This window comes from Rhinopithecus bieti, unplaced genomic scaffold (genome assembly GCF_001698545.2).
Source record: "Rhinopithecus bieti isolate Rb0 unplaced genomic scaffold, ASM169854v2 scaffold_14937, whole genome shotgun sequence".
NCBI lineage: Eukaryota > Metazoa > Chordata > Mammalia > Primates > Cercopithecidae > Rhinopithecus > Rhinopithecus bieti.
In genome coordinates this window covers 1,587,931-1,612,792 of record NW_016808492.1, presented here as the reverse complement: position 1 = coordinate 1,612,792, position 24,862 = coordinate 1,587,931, and the positions used below count along the sequence as shown (strand labels likewise).

Sequence of the window (24,862 nt, the reverse complement as noted above, 5' to 3'; positions counted from 1 at the left end):
CCAAATGCTTAATTTAATTTTTAACCATGGCATGTGGGAAAGAGAGAGGTGAAACAGGTTGTCTACACATTACTCAGGCTTGATGGCAAGCCACTCTGCCACAAGGGGTGATTCTTTGCAGAATGAGGACAATAAAAACTAGAGATGGAGGCAGAAAGGGAGGTGGTGGCATCAGAATAACCCGGGGAAAGTCTTTTTCAATCTCTCTATGCTTTCTCCCCTCTCTCTTCTTCCTTGAGAATCTAATATGACCCTGAAGGGATATTCTGAATCACACACACATACACACACACACACCCCCCACAGCTGCAGCAAGTCACTGCTACTGATTTCCTGAAGTGGGATAAAAGATAAGAAGATTTCAATGCTAATGTCCTTTCCAGCCTTTACACTTTAAGACACAGCTTCTATCATTCATATACTTTCAAATTAAGAAAACACACATAAGATAACAAGAGAACAACAAAAGGCAACTCTCCACAGCTAAATGACAGAGTAGATGAAGATGTCTAGAACAAGGGAAATTATTGTATGGTAGAGCTAATCAGGAAGGGTTTCATGGAGGAAATGGGTATTGAGCACAGATGGCTTGATGCACAGATTTTGGACTGAGATCGAGGTGAAGAAGCATGCTGGGGATCTGGCAGGTGTGAGGTGGCAGGAGTAGCTGGAAAGGATGGTGAGAGGGACAGCAGTAGTACAGGGGCAGCACCAGACTAGGCTGACCCAGACAAGTGGGGCCAGCAGATCTTGGGCTGCAAAAGGCAGCGAAGCCTAAGCTAACAAACAGTGACTGCGGCGTAACCGCTGGCTGTAAAGCAGGAGAATGTTTGAGCAACACATGTGCTTCAGGAAACTCTTTCAGATCATGGCCCAGGATAGTTAAGAACAGAGGGTTTTAATGGGGTTCCACAAACAGGCCTTACCTAAGTTACTATATATACAGTACATATGCCAATCTTTTTCTGCATTCTTTCTCTGAGACCATATTCATACATGCCTTTTGCACAGGAATAAGGATCTGGACCATTTATTCTATTCTCAAAAAGTTATGAGACAACCAGTTTCTGCACCTGACCCCTCATCCCAATTACACACAACAGAGAAAATGTAAGAGTTCAGAAGAAAGTGTTCCAAATTGTTCTTGGCGGTCTTCTCATTGTTTAGATGGAACAGATCAGTAAAGGATAAATCACAGAAAAAAAAACAGCTATGTGACACCAACGAAGGTGATCCTTGTGCAGCAGGGAACCCCTCGTGCAGCAGAGGCTCCAGAGGGGAAGCTTGAGAGGATACTTTCTCAGGCTCACTTTTTCAAGAGTGGTGTAAGAGGTGCTTTCATGGATTATGTGAAGTTGACTATAACATCTAGTCTTACCTGAATCATATCATACTTCTTCTGCTTAATAAAACCAATGCTTCTCAGAGCTATCATTTCATTTGACTAAAATGTAAGTCACTCAGGAAACTTATTTAAGAATTAAATCAGATTAAGTATGGCTAATTCTTAATGGGAATAACAACAGGTTTTCAGAAAATACATGATAAGTAAGAATCATGATATCTCTTAAATCAAATATCAAAATGCATGTTTGTTTCACCACTTCCTAGAGAGAAGTCTTAGTATTTGTTAGGAATTTGTTAGGAATATTTCTCAAAGTTAATATTTTTGAAACTAGTGCCAACCCAGATGGAAAGAACAAAATATTCCTTTTTCAGGATGAGTTTGTGTCCTTTGTAGGGACATGGATACAGCTGGAAACCATCATTCTCAGCAAACTATCGCAAGAACAGAAAACCAAATACCACATATTCTCACTCATAGGTGGGAACTGAACAATGAGATCACTTGGACTCGGGAAGGGGAACATCACACACCGGGGCCTATTATGGGGAGCGGGGAGGGGGGAGGAATTGCATTGGGAGTTATACCCGATGTAAATGACGAGTTGACGGGTGCTGACGAGCTGATGGGTGCAGCACACCAACATGGCACAAGTATACATATGTAACAAACCTGCACGTTAAGCACATGTACCCTAGAACTTAAAATATAATTTAAAAAATTCCTTTTTCACTATGTTTATTAAAGTAGTGCTGACTTGAACATGCAAATCATAGAAGTTACACTTTTTAAAGCGTTTTCAAGGAAATTTATTTTTCAAAATTTCAACCTTGTAAACCCTGAAAAGACTTGAAAATTTGTTTACAAAAGTACAAAGGAAGAAATAATGGCTCAGAAAGGCTAATGAGCTATCAGTGCCACTCTACAGTAAATCCTAAGGTATTAATTATCTGATTTCCAGGAGGCTTCTTACCCCGAGGTATGCTTGATTTTTGACTGACTATGTACTTCAAGTTTCTATTTTTGATCTGTACATTTCACATCATCTATTACACTTTCCATTCTCTGAATTCCAACAATTTGTACCTGTGTTAGTGATGCTTACCTTATGTCTACATCACAATCATGGGTGTATTATTGTTATATCTTTCCTCTCTGCTGTTCTATGAATGTATTGAGGGCATGGAGCGCCTCTCACCTCACTTCTGTATATAGCATCCAATAAAGTCTGCTAAATGAATGAGTCTACAGCATTTAGAGAGTAAGCACGAATCTTACTACAAAGTCTGGTGTGCAAGAAGCTGTTCATTTACCTTTTTTCTGTAACTCGGCTTATTATCTGTTCTGCCAGTTTGGAAGCTCTGCCTTCTTGGGGCTGCTTAAGCCGGGCTATAGTATGGTTCTGAGATTTAGTGCAGTGGCATAGTAATGAGGTCTGGGCTGCAGGCTGCCTTTGGTCTCTGAGTCACCATGCATGCTTTATCTTGACCAACATCAAATTCAGTTGTCACTTTTACTCCTCTACTTTTTGGGTATCAGCAGCATTTCACATCAGTAAATGCTCTCTCCTTCAATCACACCACTGCATTGGCTTCTATGATTCCAGTCTCTCCTGGTTTTCTTCCTTCCTCTCTGGCTACACCTGTTTATTTTTCTGCCGTTTTGCTTATCCCTCTCTACCTAATCATTAAGAGTTACAGTTCCTTGAGATTTAATTGATCTACTCTATCCCTAGGCAATTTCAATCTCAATCAAAAATCATATTATGGGTCCAATGTTTTCTATGAGCTCCAAACATATAAGAACCTATGTAATACCTTCATTTCAACATCCTAAAGACGGCTCAAATTTAATATTGCCATAACCACACAGTTGTATGGATTAGTACTATAACCCATACAAACGGCACCAACATTAATGCAGTTGTATGGAATGTTACCTTCGCACTTGCAGTTGTATAGAATGATACCTCCACCTGCGCACATGTAGGAGTCATCAGGCTTCTCTTCCCTTACCCTCAATATTCAATCCTGCACCAGGCCCCGAAAATTTTACCTCCTGAGTTGTCCTTAGTCAATTTATCTCCTTCTCTATTCCCACCTCCCTAGGCTAAGCTACTTCTATCACCTTTGATCGGAATCAGATCAATGGACTCCAGTGCCCTCCTATTCTGATTACTGTTCCCCTGTAATCAGATCTCATCTTAGCCTTCCAGTTCCTGCCACTCCATCATTACAATCGTTCCTCAATGGCTTCTCGGCATTTCTGATAAAGATAGATATCTTTATAGGCCCGTGCAGTCCTTCTCTTACTGTCCTCCAGCACATTTCCCCCTTCACTGCCCTTGGCGCTCTGCACCCCACTCTACCTTGTTGACACTATGTTTCCTCCTAGGATTTTTTTTCCCATTACTTGAAACACTCTCCAACCTCTCCCTTTCGCCTCACTAATGCCTCGTGTCCTTCAAACCCCCTTAGGGAAGGCTTCCTCATCAACCTCCAGAGCAGGTCAAAGCTCCCCACTTTATACTTTTCACAATGCCATGAACCTCTCCTCCTCAGCACTTATTTCTATTGTAATCTCACTTTTATTTGTGAGACCATGTGATGAATGCTTCCACTAGAGTGTCAGCTCAGAGATGACAAGTTCCTGACTGTCTTCCTCGCCACTGACTCATCAGCCGTTGGCATAATGCCTGACACTTGACAGATGCCCAGTAACTGTGTGCCGAATGAGCATTCTTTACAGAGTAAAACAGTATTCCTGAGAAAACTGGCAATGCTTTTATAAGCAAAAACACCAACGGCAGCTTTAAGAAGCAATAACAACACAGAAGACTTCGGTGTTTTCTATCTTTCATCTTGCAATGACAGCATGGCAGGAAAAGGGGAGGGGCGGGTCACACAAGCCAATAAGGTGTGGCCCATGTCTCACAGCTGTTTGCTAGCTTTAGAGACTGAGTACTGGAAAATGTAGACGGTGGTCAAAAAAGACTGCCAACATTCACATTACCCTACACCCATAGAGCAGTAATCCTGGGAAGAAAGGCCTGCTGTCCTCAGAGAAAGGGGAGGAACCATTAGCTTCCCGGGCCCTTGCAGTTCACTTTAGAATAATCATAACAATCAATAACAAAAATGTACTGGTTGCTGACTCTGTGTCAGGCACTGGACAATGAAACTTACATACATCATTGCATGTGGATCACATGATTATACTGCAGGGTGGGTGTAACTGTCCCTAGAGCACAATACTGGGGTTCAAAGAAATAAGTAACTTTCCTAAGACTAAATAACTCGTATATGAAAGAACCGGGATTCAAGCTTAGGCCTGTCTATTTCCAAATCCATTCCATCTATGTATTCCCTGGTGCTGCTCCTGCTGCAGGAAGAAAGAAAGGAAGCTACAAGCAGCCAAAGCCCACTGGCTGTGGAGGAGGCCAGTGGCTAGTGAACAGTGTGGTCCACAGGCAGCCTTAACATCACTGGTCATCAGGGAGGACCAGAGCAAACAGAAGCAGCAACAGCAGCACAGAGAACGCCGATGAAGTATCAGCAGGACACGAGAAGCATGTGGGAAGGCTGGAGCCCAGAAGCGAAGGTGTCCACTGTGGGGCCCAGCCCTGCCCCAGTACCACCTGACCAGGGCCCCCAGGACCCTCCAGCAGGAAACAACAGTGGACCTAGTGGAAGTGAAGTCCGGTCCTGATGCTGGTGCGCCTGAACCATACATGTTTTGCTTTATTTTCTACTATGGAATTATCTTGTAACTATAACTTCACAACACTGGTGGTCAGAGACACCCTTGGTAAATATACAGCAAATTTGGAGCTGTGATGCTTTAAGAATAACAGATTTAGGAAAACATACACAGATAAGTTACCAGATTTCTTCAAATAATCAACTCCTAGGGGCTTTAAGGGTTTTTCTGTTTGTTTGTTTTAAATTATTCATTACTTGACAAAGAGGCTTAGGAATCAGAAATACATAACACTAAAGGTTGTCAAAGAATTGATATTTCCTGAGAGTGTGTTTATTTACAGAGTCTGAGAAAGAGACATGGTTCACATTGGGAAGAATTAGAAGGCAGGTAGAGAAATGCTTTTTGAGACCAATCAAGCCGTGGGTCTTCAAAGGTTGCCAGAAGTTTTTGGAAAGGAGAGTGACACGATGGAAGCCACATCTCTAAAGATACTAGTGACAGCAGTCCCTAGGAAGGGACGGAAGGATAAAGAAAGTGGCACAGAGAAGCTGTAAGGAAGCTGAAGGCAGAAGAGCAGCTGTGAGGATGGAGGGTAGAGGAGGACACCTGAGGAAGTGGAAGGAGAGGCTGAGAGCCCCTGATAACCGAATATTGAGGCAGGAGTACACATTGATTCCATGCTCTCCTCCATAACTGAATGAAGAAATCACAGAATCATTCATTAATAGAAAACGTGTGAGGAGTCAGCTCATCTCCCTGAGGAGGACGGGGCAGTGGAGGCGCACCCAGAGAACCTCAAGATTGTTGCCCGACAGACACACACAGATGGAGCACAGGCACCCCTACATCTCTCTCCCATTTCTGTCCAACTTCCCCATGTCCTGACACTGGTTATCTGCAAATAAGTGCACATATACAAGAAATAAGATAATATCCAAATTTTACAGAAATATGCAGCTCCTTCATCTTTTGGACCATACATGCTAAACACTAAGCAAATAAGACAAATACATCAATGTCTAGAAAAGGCAAATGTATAGATGTAGAAGCACACTAGAGGTTACCTATGGTGGAGAGGGGGTGGGGAATAACTGCAAATGGGCATGAGGGAACATTTTGGGGTGACAGAAATGTTCTAAAACTGGATTGTGTTGGTGGCTACAGAACGCCATACATTTGCTACAAACTACTGAACTGTACACACTTACAATGGGTGAACTTTAATGATATGCCAGTTTGCCCTCAGTAAAATCGTTTTGTTTTGTTTTTTTTAATCGGTAGGAGCTGTGGGGGAAAAAATACAGGTTAAGATGAATTGAGAGTGAAGGGGTTGGGGTGGTAGGCAGGTTGCAATTTTAAGCACAGTGATCACAGTGGGCTTCATTGAGAAAGTGACATTTGAGCAAAGACCTGAAGGAGGTAAGACAGTGCGCCTGCGGGTAGGCAGGTGGCACGGCATTCCAGGTCGAGGGTATTACCAACTGTGAGACACCAGTTCTAAGGCAGGAATGGGCAAGGCAAAGGGAGATAAGCGGGGGATAGATGGTATACAGCGTCTGGTTCTTGTGATGGAAGCTGTTGCAGTTTTGGGCAAAGAAATATAGCCTCATTCAGGTTTTAAAACAAAAACTTTGGCTGCTGTGTGGAGAAGAGTCTATAGGAGGCAAAGAAGACTTTCTGGGGATCTGCTGCAATGATTTAAACAACAGGTAATGTTGACTGGGACGAGAATGGTAGTGGGAAGTGGTGACATATGGTCAGATTCTGGGTATACTTTGAAGGTAGAGCCAACAGAATTTCCTGACTGTTTGGATGTAAGTTGTGAGAGAAAGACGCTAAGGATGTTTCCAAGGTTTGGGTGCTGAACAACCAAAAATGAGAAGGCTCTGAATGAGGTAGGCTTGAAGGAAAAATAATTGTAAAGCATTTATAGGGAACAATGCTACTAAGTTCTATGTGCCAAATCATTTCACATTCCTTGGGTGACTTTTTTAAAGGCTTCCTTCACTATAAGGTAGGTTTCCTTCCAATACATTGATTAATTAAGATACTTTAGAGAAATGAATGGTCATGCAAATGTAGACATGTCTATTTAAAATCCTGATTCTTAGCATTCTTTATCCTTAGTCATTGGATTGTGGAATATCTCATTTTCTTATAATTTCTTAATTATATTCCTAGTGACATTAGACTTAGCCTGCCTATAAAGGTCCTACTGCTGGCCCCAGCCAACCAACAAAAAGTACAGTGACACCAAAGGCAGTCAGTCATTCCTGAGTGATTCTCTTAAAGGGATAGGCTGAGCTGAGAAAAGTCCCTATCAATGTTGGGATATAGTAATAAAATCCACGTCCTATCTCAGAGCAAATTCAAGAAGCACCACATGGAAGGACCAAAATTCAAGGCCAGTCTCTCTTGAGATTTATTTCTCCTTAGGAGAAACTGTGAAGAGATGGAGTACGAAAAGGTCATATTCTTGTATAGAGATTTAAATAAATATGTACTGTCATTTCCTGATGTAAAATAGAGATTTTCCTTTCTTTGAATTCTACATTTACATAGATTTGGTTCCTTCTTATTTATTCTGCACATTTGGTCACTGGACTTCTCTATGCAGTCATTATCATTAATATACAAGTCAGAAATACACATTAGACTCAGCAGCTGTGCCCAAGGCTATTACTCCCTATAATTTGGCACAGATGGCCAAATACACAAAGAGATGATTTTGGCAGGATGGCCCAATACTAACCACCCAATGAGGCTGCAACTTCAAAATCAATTGATGATAGACGTGGTTTCACATTTAGTGTTCCCTCTTTCCTCCTGGACCCCTCCTCTTTTCCTTGACAAAAAAGGCAGAAGAGTCCAACCAAAATCTAATTTGCCAAAGTTCCACAGACAGCATTTACCTTACTTTATAGGGGGGAAAAGGTAACTCGATAAAACAATTCTAGTCCTGAAATGGTCATTCTTTAGGTTAAAAGACTTTTCTTCAAGTCAAAATATTATTAAGCATTAAAAAGTTTCCTGCAATAGGAATTAAGGAGGCTTGTACCTAACTCAATATCAGAAAACCATCACAATAGTCAATAATAATTAAATTGCCGCAGACAGGTAAACCTAAGTATGATGTCTGCCTTTCTCTCAGCTAGTCACACACCACAAAATGAATTATTTTAAAATTACAATTAAGCACATCCAATCATGCATAACCTTGATCATTTTTGTAGATGTCGGCAATTCATTCATGCCTTTCAAGTTGTCTAATGGCAAGGTTTTTTTTCTTCTTATCTGTATACTGGTGCTTAACAATTGCATATCTCCTCAAAATACCTAATATTCAAAAGCACATTTTGAGCCCTCCCAAAAATAAAGATCAGGCTACAATTTGAAACTGTAGCCTCTCTGCTCCTCAAATCCTGCTATATCCATACTATCCTGCAGCAGTTCACTACCAACCTGTTAATCAATGACTCATAAGATTTCATCGGCCGGGCGCGGTGGCTCAAGCCTGTAATCCCAGCACTTTGGGAGGCCGAGACGGGCGGATCACGAGGTCAGGAGATGGAGACCCTCCTGGCTAACACGGTGAAACCTCGTCTCTACTAAAAAAAATACAAAAAACTAGCCAGGCGAGGTGGCGGGCGCCTGTAGCCCCAGCTACTCGGGAGGCTGAGGCAGGAGAATGGCTTAAACCCGGGAGGCGGAGCTTGCAGTGAGCTGAGATCCGGCCACTGCACTCCAGCCAGGGCGACAGAGCGAGACTCTGTCTCAAAAAAAAAAAAAACAAAAAAAAAAAAAAAAAAAAAAAAAAAAAAAAAAAAAAAAAAAAAAAAAAAAAGATTTCATCCACAGTGGAAATGGCATTCTCCAGTTGGCTTACATAATGCCACGTAATCACTATCAATGCTCTAAATCTAAAAAGATATAAAATAAAAACGCATCTAGTTTTATCTTATGCAGAAATGTATGTTATTAATCAACCGAAGTGCCATATGGACAACTATGAGGATATTAGCTGCTCTCTGCAGCAATCTGCCTAATTAGTTGTACACAAATTTTAGTAGAAAATGATAACCTCTGTTTTGGTAGTAAAGATGTTAATCACACATCAAGACTTCTACCCAGACAGGGCACCTGGTTGGTAGAGAATTGTCTGTGTTGTTTAAATGTCCACTGAGTATCTGGAGAGCAGTGACCTCAGAACTGATTTAACTTGCTATTTTTTGTTGTTGTTAAGTGTGAATGACAAGAAAGCTGAGGCCCAAATACAGATGGTCTGGCTGGTCCTTGGAAGGTGGAAATAAGAAGCAGAGTGTGAGCAGCTCACTGAACTCTAGACCCCATCTCCCAAAGCAGACCTGTCACCATAATTAGTCAACGGGAGTTTCTTAATACACAAATGTCTCAGTACTAATGCAGATTCTCACACAGTAAGTATAGAAGATCCAGTAATCTATATTTTTGAAACAATCTCAGGTCATTCTGAGGACCAGCCTGATTGCAAACCTCTAGAGTGCACATATTTGCAGGACAGTGGTAAATATATGATTTTCTAATGCAAAGTCCTACAATGCCCAACCAAAACCAATACCAGAGCACTCTTAATACAAATAAAATACTTAACGTATCTAATGTTATCTCATGGATGACAATGTGAGAAAAGTGAGATTCTTTGTGTTATCCCAATTTATACAGAAGGAGACTTAGGCACAGAGTTCTGAAGTCAAGGTAACTCCCTACAGAGTGAAAACTCAAGGAAACTGATTCCGCCTGCCTTTGCTCTCCCTATCCACTTACTGTGTCGACCCCTAGCCTAACCGTAATCCACAGAAACAGTAACAGTGAGACATTTTCAGTACTGATGTGTGTGTGACTTGAGCCACCATAAGTGAGTGTTGCCTAAAGAAAAGGCCTTATTAACCCTGGCACTGTTCTTAGGAGGCCTCAAAACTGGCCAAAGAGGGACATGTGGCTGGTTCCTGGGAGATGACCCTCTGTCCCAGCTGAGATGATGGTGGGTACTACGCCACCACATAGAAAGACTCTCTCCTGAAACTGTCAATATGCTTCCATTCCTGAGCTCAACCGTGGAGCTCCAGATACAAAGGGGAGATGCATTACATCTAAGAACTAAGGAAGTTCTTGAGAGCAATGATAACCTGTGTTTCTTAAACATCTTGGTCAACAGTTGGCCACTGATGTGAAAGGCTCACTTAATGCTGAGAGGCAAGAAGTCCTCTTTCCAAACTTGCCTTGTTCTTGCATCCAACAAAGGAGTCATACACCAATAGCTGCTGACTGAGGCACTCTAAGTTTCCACATGAACAAAGAATGGATGGCAACAGAATTCTGAAGCAATCACAGGATATAAATTTCCTGAAAGAGGTCAAAGTAGAGGAAGCAGAATTCCAAGAATACAATGCCCAAAAGGAAAAATTCAGTAATCAAGGCACATGTTTTGAGGGGCATGAGAATTTCATCCCTCATTAGGTCCAGGAGTAAAATATGTCATTATTTTCAAAGGTTTTATGTAGGGGTGAAGCTCCTGCACAGATAAACCATGTTAACTAATTCCTCCTGTCCTAATTCCATGCTAGTGAAATCCTTAACCACTAAACCCTTAGCCACTAGGAAAATAATGTGCTGCCCAAAGAATTCCACCCACATCTGCAAACCCCTTGGCAGTTACATATACAGAATATATTAATATTCGATGTTAAAGCAATTAACAAAATGTAATGACAATAATTAATTGCAGGCTTCTGATGGGTAACATTGATAAAAACAGCATGAAACACAGAAATCAAAAATTGGCAACTTGGTAAGGTACAGTGGCTCAGATCTATAATTCCAGCACTTTGGAAGGCCAAGGTGGAAGAATTGCTTGAGCCCAGGAGTTTGAGACCAGCCAGGGAAACATAGTGAGACACCCATCTCTACAAAAAAAATTTTTTTAAATGAGCTGGGTGTGGTAATACACACCTATAGTCCCAACTACAAGGGAGACTGAAGTGGTAGGATCGCTTGAGCCCAGAAGATTAAGGCTGCAATGAGCTGTGACGATACCACTGCACTCCAGCCTGAGTGACAGAGTGAGAATCTGTCTCAAAAAAAAGGAAAAAAAATGACAACTTTGTGAAACAGTACAAGGTGAGAGAAGGGAAACATCAGAAAACCCTATAGATGACACTAAGATTCACAAATCTTAGGGATTTCAGAAAAAAAGTCAAGTTAAATGCTGTATAGAAAGGCCTAAGGGCTGTGCATGAGTTTCTAAAATGACTTTTGCTCTATTAGGAGGCCCCATCTGTAGGTGATCTGGAATACCTCCAAGAAATGATAAATGGCTTTGGCCCAAAGCTAAAGAAGATAAACTACGGCAAAATTAAATCAGATTGTAGGTAATCAATGTTTTCGTGGAAGAAAAAACAAAACATTGATTTCATATTTCTTCAGGCTTTGAAGTCTCAAAAAAAAAAAAAAACCCAGTCAGTTCTATCAGCTCAAGGACATCAGGCTAGGAAAGACTAATGAAGCTTTACGCAGCCAAAGGGGCATCTGATTACATCTACACCACTGCCTATTACAAAACAGCATTTTGTTTAAAAGAAAGTCTCCTTTCAGAAAATGTCAAGCAGAGTAGATGACGAAGCAAGTGAATGAGAGACTCTATCAAAATAAATCTCCTCCACTCAGATATCTATATCAATTATGAACCTAAATTTCCAAAATAATAACCACAACTATTACTTGGGGAGTGTTTTAGAATAAACCGGTATGTTCACATTTAGAGTAGGCTTTTTTTCGTAATGATTTTGCAACTGTGCTGGTCTGCGAATGTGATGCAGACACAAGACCTGGCACTGATGTCATCTCGGCTACCATATTTTTCAGCTGAGAATCTACACCTCACTATAATCAATCTCCATTACAAAACATTTTTTACCATGTTCTTTTCTGGAGCCATAAAGAAATGAGTAAAGGATTTTCTGTCTTTAACAGTCACAAAACTTGTCTTTCTTATTTGAGGCATCTCAAGTAATGTTACCAACTAGTAAAAATGCATCTGAATTATGAAATTGCACTATAACTTTACAAATACTGAAATATATAAATATATGCATACATGCATACCAGGTATAAGCAGAGCACATTTAGCACAAGAAAAAGTATTTTATTTAAGGACGTGCTTTATAATCCATTGTATGATGAAAACAGAGCTTAGCTTGGTCTATGGGATCCTACAATATACTGCTCAGGCTAACTTCCTACAAGTGTGGTAGGCTGCTAGCAGTTCCTTCTGCTGTCTAGGTTCTCCCTAAGCCCATGAGCTGGGGGTGACTTTGAAAAGAGTCAAGTCATACTAATCTCATGTGCACTCCTGGGTCATCTGAAACCCACATGATATTTCAACACAGAAGAAGGAGTTGCTGGTGGGAACAGGGAATGGGCGAGGTCGTGGTGCAGAGAAAAAGAAAAAAATATAGATTTAACTAGAAAGTATTCTGTTTGGGAAGATTTTAATTGTACCTGACTTGAAATTTGAGGAGTGTTTTTTTCTTTTTTTAATCCTGGTGAGCTTTTGACCTTTCCATAAAATTTACATAATTCAGCATGAAGGGAAACTTCTAGTTGTCAAGAAAGATGTGGACTCTAGAAATTGACCTTACAGAAAGGCTAACAGGTCTGTGCCTGCCAGGTACTTGATGCTGCCACTATTAATTCTACAGAGAACACAAGGGGCAGCTCTGTGCTTTTTACAGATGTGGACCCCTGAAGAGATCCTATGATAGACCCCAGAGAGCTGCCTGGGTAGGAGGAAACTGACTGACCCTTCCTCCTTTTCCTTTTGACCAGGCTGATGCTCCAGGAGCTGCATAAAAGAGGGAAGAGTGGCTTGTCAGAGAGAAAAGACATCACTGAGTCCAAGCTATGCATCCCTCTCCCTGGGAGAGCCCACGTAAGCAGCATACTGCATCACTAAAAGCTCCATAGCATAACTAGGGTAGCTCCACTCCAAGGTCTGCACACCAGATTAAGACATTTTACATGGCTCAGGAAATTTAAATGAATTCCACCATCATTTTGAGGAAGGCAAAGGAGTGGGGAAAGGAGAGGCAAAGGGAAGGAATTAATAAGTACTGAGATTTTATTATACACCAACATTGTACTAGATGTTTCTATGCATATCTTATTTAATCTTAAAACAACTCCATAATCTAGGTAACAGAATTCCCATTTTACAGATGAGGAAAATGAGAGCTAGAGGGGATATGTAACTGAACTGTGAGTCACAGAACCAAGAAGTATCAGATTTAGTATTCAAATCCAGGCTCCAAGTCTCAGGTTCTTCTGGTTGTGCCATGCTACCTTGCACTTTCAATTATAGAACTAAAAATCATAAATAATAAGGTTTCTAAGTAATGATTTTAAATGAGGTATCAGAACTTGTGTCATAAAAAATTGCAAAATGCCTCCTCCACTGCTCTATTGTCTGTGCCATTAGCATCAAATATGTTCTCACTGAAGCAATCAGCTAGGATGGGACTTCTTTTTCCATCAATATCTTGTATAACAAACTGGTTGTATCATCTGGTTGGGGAAGGGAGGGGGTAGCCCTGCTTCTAAGTAACTGGAACTGGCTCATCTGGCATGGAAAGCAGAATACATTATGCCTCAAATAAACATGTAGGAAAATGTTGTCAAGAGTCCATGAAAACTGCCAAAGACATTTCTTCTTCACTTAAAAATTATCTTATCAGGTTGGTGACTTCAACCTTGCAAGGGAAGGAGCTATTTTAGACAAATTTATAGCTTTCAATGCTTTTTGCCATATGTGGAACTAATCTGACTCCAAGTTAAGTCTGCAAAACTTTTTTTTTTCCTACATAGTTCGTTTAAAAATCTCACCAAAACTTATAGTGCCATATGTCAAAATCAAGTTAAATTAAATACATTAATGCATTGCAATGTGCATATGAAATAGGGAAAGAACAAAAGAAATATGAAGAAAGTTGAGCACTTCACATTGCTCAGCTCCTCTTAGGTAAAGATCTTGACAAGAAGGGCCTGGGAATGAAGGTTCTGATTAGAAATGCCAGGAAAAAGGTGAACAAAATGAATTCCATTTACTAATTCCCAAAAAGAGAGAAAGTAAAATGTTCTAGGATAAAGTCTTAAGTTCTACTCTACAAATTGGAAAACAATTCTGAAATAATAAGCAGTCATATAAGCAGAGAAGGGAAGACACTGCCTGACACAGAGACATAGCCACATCTATCTCTGCTGTCACCAAAAAGTCCCTTGCTTATTAAGAAAGATGGGCTCCTTACAGTATCATTTTTTCATAATATTTTCCATTACTTGCCAAATGTATCTGTGAAGAGCAAATCATCATATTGGCTTATATTGTACTTGATAGGAATTAAAATCCCTCCAACTTTAAAGTAAATTTCTATCATGACAAATATCCCCAGTGCTAGACTCTAGCTATGACACCTTCTATTTTATTTCATCCTGTTACCTTGTGCTGAACATTCTAACAGGTAGATCTCCCACCCAGTCACCAAAGATCTAGTACTTAAATGCAAGTCTCACTCCCACTTGTTTGTCACATTTCTTTCATATCTATACTGATGCAATAAAAACATTGACCCAACGAAGATCAAGATTATAGTACATTTACCTGTCACCAAAGCCTTCTGTCTGGATTTGAGTATAGCTTTTCAAATGGTTAACATACAGCCCACATTTTTCCTTTACTTGTCCCAAACATACAAGACTTCATCAAAAGTATATGCAACCTTAAAATCTGTATCTGTAAGAGCTTCCTTAGCCTCCAAGTCTATGACTCTACTAGAAAAAAAAAGATTACATCTTTTATCATCTAATTTGCCAGAAATCTTTTCTCATTATTGAAAATCCATATATTTATCCACTCCAAATGAATCCATACAAAATATGTGTATGCTTTTTCTATAGAAAAGTGTTATCATGAGAAGAAATTATGTACAAGCCACCAAACATTAAATATATAGACACATCATCATGGTTTATGGGTATTTATCATGTGCTAGTCTCTGTATAGAGAATATAATATTGGTTTGTCCCTTGCCTTTATGTTCAGTCTTTTAGAAGAATCAGTACTACATTCTCCAGATTCTCCTCTATGGCTACAACTCCTCTCCTAGTCTCCTTCCTGAATTTATCTTCCTCCATCCCCTCCCACCCATCCACAGTTGCATCTTCTGCTACACTCCAACTTGGAGACCATAGTTCTTCCAAAGCTTTCACCCGCTCAGCTACAATAAGCTCATCAATATCAGGTATCACTAGCATCATCCTCTTAACCCACATTTCCAACAGACTGTCTGATGGAGACTCCCATCTTTCAACAGCTATAAAGATTTTCATTTAATATAATCACACCCAGCCATCAAGTTCCAGCACTAATCCCCCTGCTACATAGGGACTGACCTGATCTCCACAATCAGAACACTTAAAAATTTTTCCCTGTGTCTGAGCTTCTACGTAATCTTATATTTCCATTGTAACATTTAACACATAACTCCCTCAAAATCACAATTATGTACATGTCTATAAGCTGCATTAGATAACAGTTGAGAAGAAGGAATGTGAAGAGAGAAGAGCAGCTGAGGTTGCAAGATTTCTTTCATTGGTCCAATTGGACTTCGCAGTATTAGATTCTCCATCTGTAAAATGGAAATAAGATGCCCAGTTTATAGAGTCACTGTGAAGCCAATCACACAAGAGCTCGAAAAGTGGACGCTGCCAGGAGCAGTGTGTTTGCTCTGAATCCTTGAGGGCAGAGACGGTATCTCAACAGCACTCAGCCAGGACTTTGTTAGAACATTACTAACACACACCTGCATAGCTCCTTACTAGGGGTGCAACATATTTCCACGAAAGGAAAACTGAAATGGCTTTATTTACTGTTAACGCATCTTTCCAGAGGGGGATTTTAGAAGTCACTGTTCAAATCTTTTGGCTTTTCCTTTTAACTACACCTCCCTGGATCCACCAAAGAGACAATGTAAATAAAATGACACTCCTCTCTGACTACTTACTTACTTCAGTGAAGTCCACTAGCATCTCTGTGGCTCTAGGAGAAACGGGAGAAAATGGCAGCTTCTCAAAATGTATTTACCTCACTACAAGATAGTTATTTAAGGAGTAAACATTTTATATACCAGGGTGCTGGAATTTAATGTCTCTGAGTTCCCACTTATGTTTTTGCTCCTTTGGCATCTTGCAGTATTCAGTGGTGGGTTTTAACTAATTACGTAACACTTTAATCAGACGTTTTCATTAAAGGCTCAGGATGCTCCATTTGCTGACCAATCCTACGTCTTCCTATAACAAGCACTCAACTGAGTTTTCCTCCACTTCTTGGCCTTACGGCAAGAAAAAAAAACATTAAGCCAGGAACATAAGTTCTAAACTATAAATGCTTTTGTTTCACCAGATTCAAAAATTCCTATTTTGGAGCACTTCATGCTCTTTTATTTTCTGAGATATAAGAGAGAGATCTAGGAAACCTCAAAAAATTTTTGAACCAGTTTATTGAAGAACAAAGGTAGAGCATTTATTAGACTTTAATATTGAAATAAAAAACTGATCACTCACAGTGATGGATGTATTTGTTCACATCAGTATTTTGTTAGAGAATAATAACTTAAAATTGAGTGAGACCTCAGTAGTTATGGGTTGCTAACTAGCAGGCCATAGGCCAGATATGACCCAGATACATTTTTTAATGTGGTCCTTACAGCTTTTAAAATTAAGGATACCTCATATAAAAAATCTAGAAGCTTCCGTTTTCCTTAAAAATCTGTCATGTTTTAGAGCCTGGACAATAACAATCAGCTACAGTGGAGTGGGAGCTGCCTCCTTTACAGTGGTTTGCAAGTTCCAGAGGCCACAGTTCACGCTCCACTCCCTACCCTCTCTCCCACATGTCTTCTCTAAGCCTGCCCCACTCCTTTATATCCTTGCCAGATCCCTACACACATCTGAAACACACGCACAACTTTTTTTAAGGGCAAGGAGACTGGATCTAGAAAGGGCTTCCCCATTCACTAGCTGTGACCTTCAGCAAGGTTTGAGTCTTGGGTTCCTCAGCTTTAAATGGAAGGTAATTTATTGGCCTCAAAGGGTTGTTGTGAGGATTAAAAAAGAAGTATATGAGAAGTGCTTTTTACACTGTAATGTAAAATGTTTGTCGTCATCATTCATCTCCCAAAGCTCTATGAGTTGCATAAATCCCCTCTATCTACCTCAGTCATTGTTTGGCTTACTTGCTCCTCACATTATTTATTACACTTTCTATGACAGAGTTTAAAATCTAAATTAGAAGAATTTGACTTATTTCCCTGTGTCATTTAACAAGAAGTAGAAAAGATGAACAAATACCAAAGGAAAACAAAATACCAGTGAATACTGGTGGATCTTCACTAGGCCATTTGTTTGTGAGGGAGGCATGAAATTCGTGCAAAATGTAATTACTGGATTGCTGATGCCTTCAAGCACTGTGTTACAAGTTCACCCAATAGACACCTGAGGCCTCAAAACAAAACAAAACTGGTAGCCCAGGTATTAGGGGCTTCTGTGAAAGAGAAGCACTGATCTCTTCCATGGGCCTATCAGTGTTCTACTAGAGGACCCAGTCCCATCAGAAAAAAACAAAAAACAAAAACAACTGCACTTTCATATAAACTCTAGTAAGCCATGGCACACATTTTATATCTATCTCTGTACGTGTACAGAGATAAGACATCTCTCAAAAAAAAATCAATAAGAGATTTTAAAGAAAACAGAATCTTCTCAGAAATGAGCAGAGGTGCAGAAAACTGCGCTTCAATACTGATGCAGGGGATATAAAAATGCTAGCAAAGATGTATGTCATGAATGCTACCTTCTTACGTTACAAATTCACAAACATGTATTCCTGTTCTGCTCAATTTACAACAGAAGCTCATCCTTGTGTGGGGAACCACAATTAAATCACCTGCTTTTAACTTAAAATAATCACGACTAAGTGAATTGCAAAATAAAACTGGAAATAGAGGGGAAGAAGGGATCTAAACCAGAGTCAGCTTTCTTTATAAGATCACCAAAATGGGAGTAAATTATGATTCAAGACACAATCCGTTGAAAAATTTATCTGACGAATCCTTTTTAAAGCATACCATATAGTGCAATTACGGCTTTTCTTGAAGTTGAATGAAACCTCCACCTGAATACAGATTAACGAATGCCAAATTACCACAAGGTCCTCAGTATATATTTTATTTTAAATATCAAAATAAATAACAGCATCATTTAAGAAACCAGTTCTTTCAATAGATGTCCCAGGGCTGATGTTTAAGCAAGTCTCCTTGGCAACCAAGGAGCACAGTACATATTGGGCTGGGGGGGGGGGCGGGGAAGGGAAGAAGTGGGGAGCGACTCCAGGGCTGACAGCATAAGTAACCTGAGTAGTGGCTGCTCCCGTTAGACGACAAGGGCAGAGGCTGCAGAGGCTGCATGGGCTGCAAGCCCCTGAAATGTCAACTCCGGGTCTGCCCCCACTGGCGCACCAGCAGCCTCCCACCCTCTTCCTCGGGTCTGCAGAACAGGTTACAAGGAGAGAGACTGGCTTACCCGATGGGGTGAGCGGTCTGCTGGGTTAGGTACCCGAGACGGCAGCGCAGGCACCGGCCTCTCCTTGATGCACAATGGCTCTGCTTCGCCACACGATGCTGAGGTTAAGAGAACCCGCAGTAGCGTCGCTCTGCTGGTTCGGGGATGCAATAGTGAAGACGAGCGTCCTACAGTGTTTGTGTGTGCAAAAGTGTGTGTGTGTGTGCCTGCGTGCATGTGTGTGCGCGCGAGTGCCTGCGCGCTCCCGGACTGTCGCGCGGGGAAACTGCTCCCTAGTAAATAAAAAGCCCTAGCCAGCACTGCAGGTGGCACGTCCCGCTAGCTCCGCCCCAGGCGGTCGCGTCAGACTGGAGACGCACCTTGGCACCCCCGGGGCGGGTTCAGACGCCACAGGGCTCCGCCCCCTCCCCCCCACGCCTTCAGCGAGCCCGCGCGCTCGCTTCCCCTCCCCCTTCCCTGCGATCCCGCGCATATCCCTTCCCTGCCCCGCGCGCAACGCCGCCGCCAGCTGCCAGCGAGCTCGCTCCCCCGCCGCCCCCCGCCCCCGCCGTCGGCGAGCAGCCAGCGCGCTCTTGCTGGTCCCGGAAGTCCCCTCCTCCACGCCGCGTTCCTCCTCGCTCTCCGGCCCCTGCGCCGCCGGCCCATGGGTCACATGCGCAGTCTGTAGCCACCACTGAGGCGACTGAGACCCGGGAACCCAGCCTGCTTGCCCCCAGACTCTCTTCCCAGGGCTGGCGGGCAACCTGAGCAAACAGACGCCGTGGCCCTAAGTCGGTGTGCCAGGGAGTCCTTCCTCTGCTAACTTGTGAAGTTCAAGTTGCCTCTAGTCCTATGGCCCTACAGTGGCCCTCCTTAGGATAATACACTCTATAGTACTGACCAGAACAAATTCACAGTAACTTTGAGAAATGACAGGGGGACCAACCCCCTAGAGGTGGACGAAATCCCCAAGCCTAAGAAATGAGAAAGGGTATGATTACTGTGGTTACTGCTAATTCAGCAATAAAACCGCAAACAGACAACCACGTAACCATACCATTCAATTCCAGGGCCTGGCACGCTCGTGCCACTTGCGAGTCATTCAGGTCACTCCTGTGTAAAACATGCTGAGAAACTCACACTGAAGCAAAATGGGTAATTTTAATAGGTAAATATTTCACCATTGAATTGAAAACCTCAGTCCAACGTGGAGGTAAGACACCGGAAGCAGGAAGAATGTAACTAAATTGGAGTAAACTGTATTTTGTAGAAGTTCAGGATTTAACTTACTGCAGAGATAGTATGTTAATCCTATTTCTTGCAGGTTTATGTTCTACCACAGAATTGGGCTAGGAACAGTGCCCTGATTTATTTTGAGGTGCCCTTAATGTTCTCATGGGTCTCAAATCAGTGGTTCAGCGATTATTTTCTACTTCTAGATCCGCAAGATTTGGGGGTTTTTTTCGTTTGCTCCCTCTGGGGGTTATCTGTCTGGCTTCTAGTGCTTCATTTTCATGGTTCTGATATTTGGACCTTAGGATGTTGGGTACCTACTTCTCTAGCAGTGCTGGACACAGCATAGATACAGAGGAAAGAATGACAAACAACTGACTACAAACATTAGGTGCAGTGTCATCCTAAGAATTTTTCATAAGCAACTTGAAAGTTTTGATTGTGTTATCTTCTATCAGCAAATCAACTATGAAAGCGTCTTTGAACCAAAATTATTGACGGTGACGGGTATCAATAAATAAAACACTCCTTTAAGATTCCCAAGGTGTTTGTCACTAAAGTTTGTCACGTAAAGTGAGAATACTTAAAATTTTAAGTCCATCTATATTGAATGGGTTATCCGTTTGTTTAGAATAAATAGAAGCTATTTATTTAGTATAATTAAATAGAGCAAAGACTATAATTGCACTTACACAGGAAAAGAATATTTACACCACCAACTCACCATCTGTGTGACTGTGGAAGAGTATCTTACTGCCCAAGCTGGGTGTGTCATGGTGTCTCCTGGCCCTAGCACAATGTCTGCCACATAGTATCAGCTCACTAAATATTGTTCATTGACACATGGAGTTGAGGTTTGAATGTCAAATGCCTAGTAAAATGTCTAGTTCAGAGAGGGCAAGCTTTTCCTAAATGGTTCCTTAGTATTGATTTAAAGTTTATGTTTTGTCTTAAGTCTTTTATTTCTCTAAAATAAGAGACACTAATTTATTCAATAGCCACCAAAATTCAACAGAAATATTTTGCAGTTTACTCCACTCCTAGAGGAGCAACTAGGTATTAGGCACCATTTCTCTCTTAGGTACCAATATAAATAGTCTTTCCCCTTATTAAGAAAGTGACTTAAAATAATACTTCCCAAAACCTGTTTTTTGGAATACTTGTTATTTGTTCAGCAATTTTTTGAGCTCCTAGAATGTGTTAGGTGGTGTAATCCACGTAGGTCTTTTATCAATAAATATACATTGTTCCTGTTTCAATCTAGTGATGTTATGAGAGATGAGCTGAAGAAGATTTTTTTTTAAAAAAAAAAAAAGTGTGAGTCTTTGGTTGCAACTGAAAACCCTCTGCCCAATTTAGGCAAGAAGGAACTTAATAGAAGGATATCAGGAGCTCTAAGAACTGATGGGAAGCCTAGCTGGATACCTGGCATAGAAAGCCAGCAGGAGAATTCCAAAGGGCACAGAAGCAGTGACAACAGGATAATGTCAGGACAGGAATGTTGTAAGAGGGTGTCTTCCATTGCTGAAATGGGTGAGCCCCAATTGATTGCTCTTTGTACTCCCAGTTGTAGTCTGTAGCTTCCAGTTGTCCTAGCCTGGAGCATTGTCCTGTCCCTCAGTTGTGGTAGTGTAGGACCCCTGCTTATAGCCCCACTAGATTTAAAGAAGAGTGGACACTGGGTGGCTGGAAAATAGCATATATTCTCTATAGGAAATAGGGTGCCAGGTCAGATGATTTGGGGAAACACTGAAAACTAGGTTCCTGTCACATTGGTATATTGAAGACTGAAGCCTTACATGAAAGAAACCTCTTTCACTTTCTTAAACAAGTATCCTAGAGTTTGGTTGAGTATGTAATACTTTTTTCTTTTTTTTTCAGCTTGCCTCTTAATATACTTTGGAAAGCATCTTGGAATACAAGTTTTTGCATTTTTTTCATCTATCATCAGCTTGTCCATGAGCCAAGATATAGGAGGGTAGCATAAATCTAGTGCTGTGAGTTTTTATAAAGTCTGTATTCTAACAGCTCTGGGAGAATCAGATTTGAAACTCTCTCTAGACAGATCAGATTTCTAGCTAAAACTGCATCCTGAAAGAGAGCTATGTCATAGTTTTTTGTTAAATTCCTGATAGCTGCCTCCTCCCAAAGCAAATAAGGAGGAAATTGTCATTCTTAATGCTAGTGTCGTGGTTTTCTGTCACAAACCAGTAGTGACATTAAGGAATCACTGAACCATATTTCTAATTACAGTACTACTCAAGAGAACAGATCAGTATTAATTATCCCAAAACCAAAATTGATTTTTGGCTGGTATTCTCTAGTTTTCAAGTGGATAACACAAAACAACTCTAGCTAACACTTTACTTTACTCAGTTACCTATGGGTACATTTTGTAGCTAATTCATCCTATTCATCAGGAGCCAGTGCCAGTATAACTCAAAAGTAGTGCCACAGGAAATTTTTTACTGTTAAAATATTTCATGTTTACATTTTCTGTGCCACATTCTTTGATATCAAATGCTGTTGTTGTTTTCAGTCTAATTCAACATAATCAACTAGACACATAATGGGAGCTTTGTAAAAATGTACAGTGCTGAATAGAAAATAGCCCCTACCTGTAAGAAAGAATATTGTAATTGCACAATTAAATAGGTTCAACAAAATGTAAAGAGGATTCTTAGTCATCACTAAGAGAAGGCAGATTTAAAAATAATTGTAATTTTCATGTATCAGATTGGCAAAGGTGTAAAAAGATTATAATACCTAGTGCTTCAGGGAATATGGGTAAAGAAGAGCTTATGAGAATTTAAGTCAATACAAACATTTTGGAAAACAACTTGTCAATATTTACATTCATTATTTTTTTTCTTAAAAGCTCATACTTTTTGGTCCAGCAATTCCAGTTCTAAGAATTCATCCTAGGGTTACCTCACACAAAAGTTCAAAGACTTATGTGAAAGGATACTCATGATAGCTTGGTAATATTTGAGAGAGAAAAGGGAAGGGAGAAGGAGGAAGAGAGAGAGAGAGAGGGACAGAGAGAACTAAAGGTCCATCATTTGGGGACCAGTCAAATTATGAAGATACCAAGTAGCCATTTAAAAAACAGAGTAGATCTTTGCAGGCTGATATCAAAGCTATATCACTAAGTGAAAAATGCAAGTGGAAGATCAATAGGTATACTGTGATGTAGTTTGTGTAAAAGTAGAGGAAGAGAAGGAGGGAGATGTGTGTTTAACTGTGTGTTTTTACATTTTACTGGCTCAGGAGGAGAGGCGTGAATCTGAAGCTGGCTCTGTTCAGTGCCATAGACATCAAGGTGCTGGACCTTCCATGTGACCTCAGTACCATCGATGTTCTGTGTCACTCTCTAACCTGGGGAACTCACACATGACCTAGGCCATCCAAAAGGTCAGGATAGGCCCCTCTTAGGGCACATATTCGCTCCTCCTGGATTTTGGAAGGTGGGATACCATGGAAAGGAAAACTAACAGTTGTATTGGTCTTAGTTGAGTGAAGACTGGGTGTCAACAGGTGCTGGAGGTGACCAGCAGTGCTCATAGTGTTAGAAGATGGTGTCTGTGATGCCGACTCTACTCTCCAAGGATTTTCCTTAACCAGTCCCCTTTCCCTGACCCGAAAGACCATGCTCCCTTACTGAGTAGTCATGATCTTCCCATCATCCCAGCCCAGGGAACCCTATCCAGTCCTCCCAATTAGCAAGATTCACTCTTCCTCACCGTGTTTTTTTTCCCCGAAACTGTTTCTGTTCCTGTGTAAATAGACCCTGCCTTTCTTCTGAGGACTGGTCTTTTGAAACTCATTAAATCAAGAAGCAAATTTGGTTGGCTGATTGGTTTTCTTAACCTGTAGTCTCTAATGTTATCCCTCCACTGAGGCAAGTTTTGTAAAATGCCTACTTGGTTGAATGGGCAAGAGCCCAAGTATGAGGAAACACCAGGAACCAAAGACATATCAGTTATACCTAGAAATATCTTAAGTAAGAAATTTGATTTTCTCTGAAAAGGGGATGATGCGGCTCTTTTATTTTCATTTTCTACCTTTCTGTACTGTTTATTATTTTATGATGAGCATGAGTAATATTTATATTAAAATGCATTAGTAAATTTAAAGCATTACTTTTAGAATCAATTTATAAAAGTGGCTATTAAAACACTTTTAATTGCATTACTGGAAAATAGTAAGCATCACAGTCAGAAAAAAAATTGCTTAAATACTGTGGAAATCCTAAAATTAATCAAGCAACATTGGCAACTACGTAACTACACCTATATATAAACCTGGTAGAAGTAGAAGATTAAAAAACAAACAAATGAAACACATATGAATAGATCCCATACTTTGAACGTTTGGTCTGCATAGACTCAAGAAATCTACCTTTCAGTTCTAATTCCATATTCTTTCCTGACCCTTTCCCATTCTCTTTAATCATAGTGACAAATGAATCACAATACTTTTTAATCAGAGTTTCCTGTGTCAGTTACAGTTCTTTGCTTCTGTTTTAAGCAACTGAAATTGATTCTTGATAACCTGATTACTTTACTGGAAATAAAGTGAAGAAGATACTTAATTGGAAGGATACTAGTGGCTCATAGAATTGAGGGACTGGGAGGGAAAACCTGAATATCCAAGCCTTTAGTAAAACCAGGAACCCAAATAACTCCACTCCATCCAATATTCAAATTCCCAGGAGAATCTAATTGGTCAAGTCTAGGTCATGAACCTCTTACTGTGCTGAGACAGGGAGAAGAGAGATGGGGAGGACAGGAAGAGTGAAGTTCTCTTACCTCCACAGGGGAAAGCGATGCTACACTGCACAGGCGGAGTGATGGCTCTTCATTTTCTCCATTTTTTAAAAGTAGACTTAATTGAGGAATTTTATTACTTCCTTTTAATATTTTCTTTTATTAT

The 24,862-nt window shown here is 40.7% G+C and overlaps 1 protein-coding gene across 8 annotated transcripts in view; it reads right to left on the bottom strand.

Annotated features, from left to right (window-relative positions):
- The window catches only part of KLHL32 (kelch like family member 32), a 253,431-nt gene that overhangs the window by 207,201 nt on the left and 21,368 nt on the right, over window positions 1-24,862 (bottom strand). For 6 of the 8 annotated variants that reach the window (XR_001888124.1, XR_001888125.1, XM_017886762.1 and 3 more), the window contains exon 1: window positions 18,716-19,104. The exons of 1 other annotated variant lie outside the window; for it this stretch is intronic. The gene's annotated coding sequence lies outside the window, so the exon portion shown is untranslated. Of the gene's footprint in view, window positions 1-18,715; window positions 19,105-24,862 lie in introns of those variants that run through there. One more of the 8 variants, XM_017886763.1, reaches the window with a different exon arrangement.